This window comes from Furipterus horrens, unplaced genomic scaffold, assembly GCF_987537825.1.
Source record: "Furipterus horrens unplaced genomic scaffold, mFurHor1.1.pri manual_scaffold_2, whole genome shotgun sequence".
Lineage (NCBI taxonomy): Eukaryota > Metazoa > Chordata > Mammalia > Chiroptera > Furipteridae > Furipterus > Furipterus horrens.
Window position 1 is genome coordinate 123,080,747 of NW_028327172.1, and position 7,335 is coordinate 123,088,081.

Consider the following 7,335-nt stretch of genomic DNA (forward strand, 5'->3'; position numbering starts at 1 on the left):
AAGAGAGGGAGAAACATCACCGTGTGGTTGCTTCTCACTTGCGCCCCCAACTGGGGACCTGACGTGCAACCTAGTCATGTGCCCTGACTGGGAATCGAACCAGCAACACTTGGTTCGCAGGCCAATTTATATGTTTTATTTAATCTCTGAGCTGCATTCTGAGTGGCTTCTTTAGGTTTATTTTCTAATGATCTCTTTACTTATATCTAATTAATGCTTTGATAAATCTGGTGAGTTTTTATTATTCCAAGCCTACTTCATTACGGGTTTTATTGAATTCCTTTTATCCTCTTGCTTTAAAGTCCCTTTCAGAATGGATTATGATCCCCATAGTTCTTCAAATGCAAATACTCCCATTTATTGTATCTGTGTTTTTTTCTCATGGCAATGAACCTCCTTAATGATTTTGTAATTTATATGTATCAGCTTGCATCAGTGATGATTATTTTCCATTGCAGTGCTTAGCAATTTTATTTATCATGTAAAGATTGACTCCTTGTTTCAGTTCTGACATGACTACAATTTGGAAGTAATCATTCCCAGCCTTATGAGAATAAAAAAGCTGATTAAGCTGAAAATTAAAGACTTTTCCTGGATACATCAGAGAATTGATACTACAGGGTAAACCTCTACCACAAAATCTAGAGAGACAAATGATATAGAATAACCTACCTGAGATCAGCTTACCTAGAGTGAAGTCACTGGACCCATAAACTGATATGAAATCTTAAGTAGTAATTTGATGAATTGTTTGAAGTAAAGTGTAGACTAGCTTGAGTAGGAGAAAATCCTAGAGGTTGCAGTCTTGGTAGGAGTAGGGCCATACTTTCTTAGTTTGGGCTTCAGAAACTATCATTTTTTCATGTTAAAGAGTCAAGAAAAACCACCAAGTATCTTTGACTGAGTAATGTTATGGACCATGTGCAAGAACCAAACGGTCAGAGAAAACCAAGTCAGAATTTAAAAAGCCTTTATTAGCAGGCCGATGACTACTCACTCTCACTCCTCACAGGGATTCAAGTGAGTAGCCCCGAGGCTCAGTAAAAAGCTGCTTATATAACATAAACCCACATCCTGGATTGCCAGCTGGGGGTTAGGAATACAACCGTTATAACCGTGGGCAACGCGAATAACAAAACCACAGAGCAAAACATTCATTGTGAAGCAGAGATGGGGTATTTATTCTACAGGTGCTACCTACGTTTGGCCGGATACATAACTTGTTTGGGGGCAACTGTCACCATGGGGTTTTGCAAAAATTTTCCACTCTAGTTCATGCTCTAGCACATTCCCCACTGGTTTTATTTGGGGAGTCAAATCCTTGAGTCCTGGGTGTTTAAAGGGTGATATTGCAACGTTAGGACCAAAACTTTTACTGCATGTATTCTTTGTTGCACATATCATGTTAAGCAATTAATAATGCAGGGGCCTATGGTTAGAGCCAAAAGGAGAAAAAGGAGAGGCCCAGCGATAGCAGAGATGAGCATGGTGGACCAAGAAGACATGGAGAAAAGGTTCTCATACCAATTCCTATCTTTTCACCTTAATTCTTCCCTGTTCTGAAGATGTTTTCTAAGTAGACTAAGGCTGTCTTGGATAACTCATGAATGATTGGTATAAAAACAGCAGGTCTCTCCTAGAGCTAAGCATAAGCCTCCTTTCTTTAAGAACAAAAGGTCAAGTCCCTGGCGATTTTGCAGGACTACTTCAGCAAGAGAGCTAAGAGAATCCTCTAATCTATTTACATTTTGCTCCAGTGTATCTGGGTATTGGTCAATTTGGGCACTTAGGTCTTTGAAATATTGCTGCTCAGTAATGAGAGTGGTGGCAAATTAGGCGGCAGCACCTACTGCAGTAGACCTTGCAATGGCAAGCCCTACCAACACAGGAACTAATACTGGGGCCCTTTTATGTTGGCTCAGGTCGGATACCCTGAGATATTCCCTTCCTCCATCCCCTGAGTAGTAATACACCTCTGAGAGGACATGGGTAAGAATGCACAGCTCAGGCACAAGGAGTGGGTCGAAGACATAAGGGGAGACACATGGGGTCAATCCACTAGTGCAAGCAAACCAAGTTCCAGGCAGGGTCACTAAGTAAAGTCCAGGTTTTCCTTTGCCTTCGTCTTAAGGGTCAGGACTGAGGCACAGAGATCTTTGTATGTGAGCTTGCAAGTTCGAAGGTAGTGGACATAATGCATGAGCCGCGCCCCGGGAGGTCCCCCAATGCTAACTTGGGGATGTGTCCCCATTTACAGGCCACCTCTACCTCGGCTCACTGCACTGCTGAAACATTGTGAATATTATTTTCACCTTCCCCAAAGCTTTGATTTGCCCCCATCTGACATAGTATGGGGCTCAGGGTTTAAACATAATGAACAATCTGCAGTCATATTCGGGAAGGTCCGGTTGAGGAATTGGAAGACCACTGGAGAGTCTTGAATATAGTCCCTTGTCCTGCACTTATGCTGGGCGGGGGCCGGTCATTGGTTGCTCGGGGGGTAGTTGGGGCTCTTGTACCTAACGAGGGGGTCTCTGGTGGGCCTCTCAGTGGGAGAGCAGCCGGCCTGGGTGGTTCTATTTCAATAGGTCTTAAGGGACCTAGGGATTGTTCTTTTCTGGATAGTGAATAACACTCCCGGGTCCCATCCACTGACATATAGCTTAAGCCCCCAGGTCTTTCCCCCTTCCCACCAATTTTGTCTATGTTGGAGGGGCTCAAAAATAACAGGGTTACAGTTTCCTCAGGTACATCTAGAGGCTCTGGGGTGGGTGAGCTTCAATAAGGGGTCAGTGTGATTCTAAGAGGCTAAAGTTTCACAGCCCCATTTTGCACAATAAAAGTCATCTGCTGATCTGCATTCTGATGGGGCTTCTGCAGGGCAGATGTAGAACTCACTTCTGCTTAAAGCCTGTTCTAGGCCTACTTTCCCACATCCATAACTTGGTATTCTAGCAGAACCTTCCCTCGGGTTTGTCGGTATCCCTGAGGGGTTTTTCCAATTCCTCCCTAGCAGGCTACAAAGATAGAAACTAAGCATAGGGGATCCTGGAGTGCTCACTTGGCTGACCAGTCCCCCATCAGAGCTGCGGGTTAATTGCTAGGTGTAGTTGGCTAAGTGGTGTGGGCTGCCTGCTGTCCCCACCTCTAGTATGGCCCATACTAGGAAGGTCACCGCTGCAGTCTGACTTTCAATAGGTCTGAAGTTCTTTGCACAGTCCATTTTTTCTTCTGGGGGGTCTCACCCTCCACTGGCTTGATTTTGGAGTAATGTATCCAGTACTTCTTTCCCACGACCTTGATGGCTGTCGGAGTACTGAGTATCACCTGGAAAGGTCCAGTCCAACGGGATTCAAGGGAGGGTGGGTCCCTTTTCTTGACCCACACAAGATCCCTGGACTCTGCAACTAGTCCTCCCAGGGAGTCTGGTGTCTGGTGGCAGGCCCAGAAAAGGTGGTGGACTTCTAGGGTGCTTTTGTGCAGAGCCTGTAAGGACTTGAGAAGCTCAGTGTTAGACAGAGAGGCCAATCATTCTGCCCCCAACTTGGGGAGCAGCGGGGGTGGCCTTCTGAACATAGCCTCAAAAAGGATCATACCTTGGAGATATGGGGTGCATCTTGCCCTTAAGAGGGCGAAGGGAAGGAGGCACACCCAGTTTCTGCCAGTCTCTAGTTTGAACTTAGTTAAAGTTTCCTTAAGTGTCCTATTTATTCTTTCTACCTGTTCTGAGCTTTGTGGTCTATAGATGCAGTATAACTTCCACTCAATTCCTAGTGCCCAAGCCAAATTTTGGGTGACTTGGACTATGAAAGCCAGGCCATTATTCGACCCCATAGCAAGTGGCAAACTGAATCTGGGGATAATTTCATTAAGTAGTTTCTTGGCAACCCCTTGGGCTGACTCTGACTGAGTGGGATATGCTTCAACCCATCCTGAAAAGGTGTCGACTAAGACAAGCAGGTACTTGTACCCCCTGGCCCAGGGGACAGCTCCGTGAAGTCTATTTCCCAGTGTTCTCCAGGGAGTTGCCCTCGTAATCGATGTCTTGGGGAGTGGGAATCCCCATGCCCCAGATTCACCTGGGCACAATGAGGACACCTCCGACTAACTTCCTTTGTGGTTTGGAAGAGCCTAGAGATATAGTATTCAGCCTTAAGCAACTTGGCAAGTGTGGTTCCCCCAAGGTGGGTGCTTTGGTGCACTTGATGTATCAGTTCCCTCCCTAAGGCCTCTGGTACCAGGATTCTAGAGTCTGAAAGAACTTTCCATCCCTCCGGCCCATCTGAGGCCTGGAGTCCATTTCTTAGGATGATGTCTGAGTCCGAATAATGTGATGGGGATGTCAGCACCCTCGGGGGAAGGGGGAGCAGGACCTGGAGAGGCCCCACTGGTTTTTTGGCAACCTCCTTGGCTGTTTGATCTGCGAAGGCATTTCCCTTCACCTTCTTGGTATTCACCGACTGGTGCCCCTTACAGTGGATGATGGCAACTGCCTTAGGGAGCCACATGGCTTCTAGGAATCCAGAATTTCCTGTGCATTTTTGATAGCCTTACCCCAAGAAGTTAGAAGTCTTCTTTCTTGGTAGATTGCCCCATGCACATGAATGGTGGCGAATGCATACCTACTGTCAGTATAAGTGTTTACCCTTTTTTCCTTTGACCACCTTAAGGCTTGGGTGAGGGCTATTAGTTATGCCTTTAGAGCTGAGGTCCCATGCCCTAACGCTTGGGCCTATATTACCTGAGTGTCGGAGATGACTGCTGCTCCTGCATACCAGGTCCCATTCTTGATGAAACTGCTCCCATCTGTGTAGAGGGTCTCATCCGACCCTTCAAGGGGCTTGTCCTGCAGATCCTCACTTAGGTTGGTGGTGGTGGTGAGGGTGTCCACACAGTCATGTACAGGTTGGGCCGGGTCTTCATCTGGCAATAGGGTCACTGGGTTTAGAGCTGCAGTCTGATGAAACTTGATTTTAGCCAAGTTCAGAAGGAGGACCTGTTACTGGACAATTCTTGCATTTGAGAGCCATCTATCAGGTGGGCCCTGCAAGAGTGCCTCAACTGCATGCGGAGCAATGATCTGGAGCTCCTGGCTGAAGGTGAGTTTGTAAGCATTTTTGACCAGTAGGGCAGTGGCTGCAATTGCCCTGAGGCAATTGGGCCACCCAGCCACTGTGGGGTCCAGCCTCTTAGAGAGATAAGCAACCGGCTGTTTCCATGGCCCCAGGTACTGAGTCAGTACTCCCTTGGCTATTCCTCTGATCTCAGCCACATGGAGCTGACAAGGCTTACTCAAGTCAGGAAGGGCCAATGCTGGAGTTTCAGTAAGGGCCTTTTTGAGGGCCTGAAAGGAGTGCTCTTCCCTCTCTGTCCCGGTCAGGTTGTCCTCCTTTCTTCCAGTACAGGCTGGGCAATTTCAGCAAACCCTAGGATCCAAAGTCTACAGTAGCCCACTGCCCCAAGGAACTCCCTCACCTGTCTCTGAGTCTGGGGGGGGTCAGAATTTTCATTATTGCCTGTATGTGGTGACTGGACAATGCCCTCTTCTCTTCTTTCAAGATGTAGCCTAGATAGGTAACCTCAGCAATACACAGTTGGGCATTTTTAGCAGAGACCCTATATCCCAATCGGCCCAAAGTCCTCAGTACATCCTCTGTGGCCCTCTTGCATTCGCTTAGAGTTCTTGCGGCTAGGAGGATATCATCTACATACTGGAGGGCCGTGACCTCTGGATGCTCTCCTCTATACTCCAACAAGTCCCCACTCAGGGCTTCATCAAATAAGGTGGGAGAGTTCTTAAACCCTTGAGGCAACCAGGTCCAGCTTAACTGTCCCGATTCCCCAGCCTCTGGGTCCATCCACTCAAAGGAAAAAAGAGGGTGACTTACTAGGGCCAAGGGTAGTGAGAAGAAGGCATCCTTGAGGTCCAGGACAGAGTAGATTGCTCAATCTGATGGCAACAGACTCAGAAGTGTGTATGGGTCAGGGATCGTGGGGTGTATTGTCTCCACCGTCTTGTTCACCTCCCACAGATCTTGTACAGGCCTGAAGTCCTCAGTCCCTGGTTTTTGGACAGGGAGTAATGGGGTATTCCATGGTGATTTGCATGGCACTAGAATTCCAGCTTCCTGTAGCCATTTGATGTGCACAGCAATGCCTTTTCTGGCTTGGGAGCTCATGGGGTACTGGCATTGTCAGACAGGGGTAGTGTTGGACAATGATCAGGGGCTGGTGAGCAGCCAATCCGGGGAGATTAGTTTCTTCCCAGACCTCAGGCATGTCCCGTTGCCACCTAATTAACAACTCAGTACCCCCTCCTGAGGGGACTCTTTCCTCGCCAACCAGTAGGAGGTACTCCTTGGAGAGAGGGCAGGTCACCACGATGGAGGTGGGACATTCCTGGCCTTGAAGGGTTACCTGGGATTGATCTTAACTGAAGGAGATAGTTTCCTGCAGCTTATGGAGCAAATCTCACCCATGCAGTGGGTATGGGCATTCCTGCCTCACAAGGAAAGAGTGGGTGACCATTCCTTTACCAAGATTACTGATGCAGGCTTATGTCCAGGGTTAAGACTTAGTCTTCCCCATTGCCCCTTGGATCAGAGTCCTCTCTTTGGACAGAGAACCCTCAGTCTCTTGGAGTACCAAGAAAGTGGCCTCAGTGTCTACTAAGAAGTCTATAGCCTTGCTCCCTACTTCCAAGGTGATCCTGGGCTCCTGGGGGCTTATGTGGGAGCCCCAGCCCCATCAGTCCTCCTTGTTGGTGAGTACCATCTTGGTACCATGCTTGGTGTTCTTAGGGCACTCATTTTTCCAATGGCCTTCCTCCTTGCAGAAGGCACACTGGTTTTTATCTAGAGGGGATTTCCATCGTTCCCACTTCTGGCGGGGTCGTTCCTTTGTCATCCTTTCTCCTTCTCCCATGGCTATGAGGATCTTGGCCATATTTTTAATTAAGTTCTTTGGGGTCTTCCCAATTGTTGAAGACCCTCTGGGCTATTTCTACCAACTCAGTCAGTGTTTTCCCTTCAAAGCCTTCTAGTTTCTGTAGCTTTTTCCTAATGTCTGGGGCCAACTGTAGGCAAAGGTAGTATTAATTGCCCACCTATTTTCTGGTGCCTCTGGGTCTATAGGAGTATACAGACGGTAAGTCTCCTGGAGGCACTCTAGAAACACGGCAGGGGATTCTTCTGGACCCTGACTGACCTCCGTTACCTTAGACAAATTAGTAGGCTTTCTTGCCATGGCCCAAAGAGCCCTCAATAGAATCTAGCGGTATCGATCGAGAGCCACCTTACCTTGATCTGTGTTGAGGTCCCAGGGGGCTCAACTCAA

General features: G+C 47.7%; 1 pseudogene; it reads right to left on the minus strand.

The window, feature by feature from the left end:
- Positions 1 to 3,947: 3,947 nt before the first annotated feature.
- On the minus strand, positions 3,948 to 6,945 carry LOC150019404 (uncharacterized; annotated as a pseudogene).
- Positions 6,946 to 7,335: the final 390 nt, after the last annotated feature.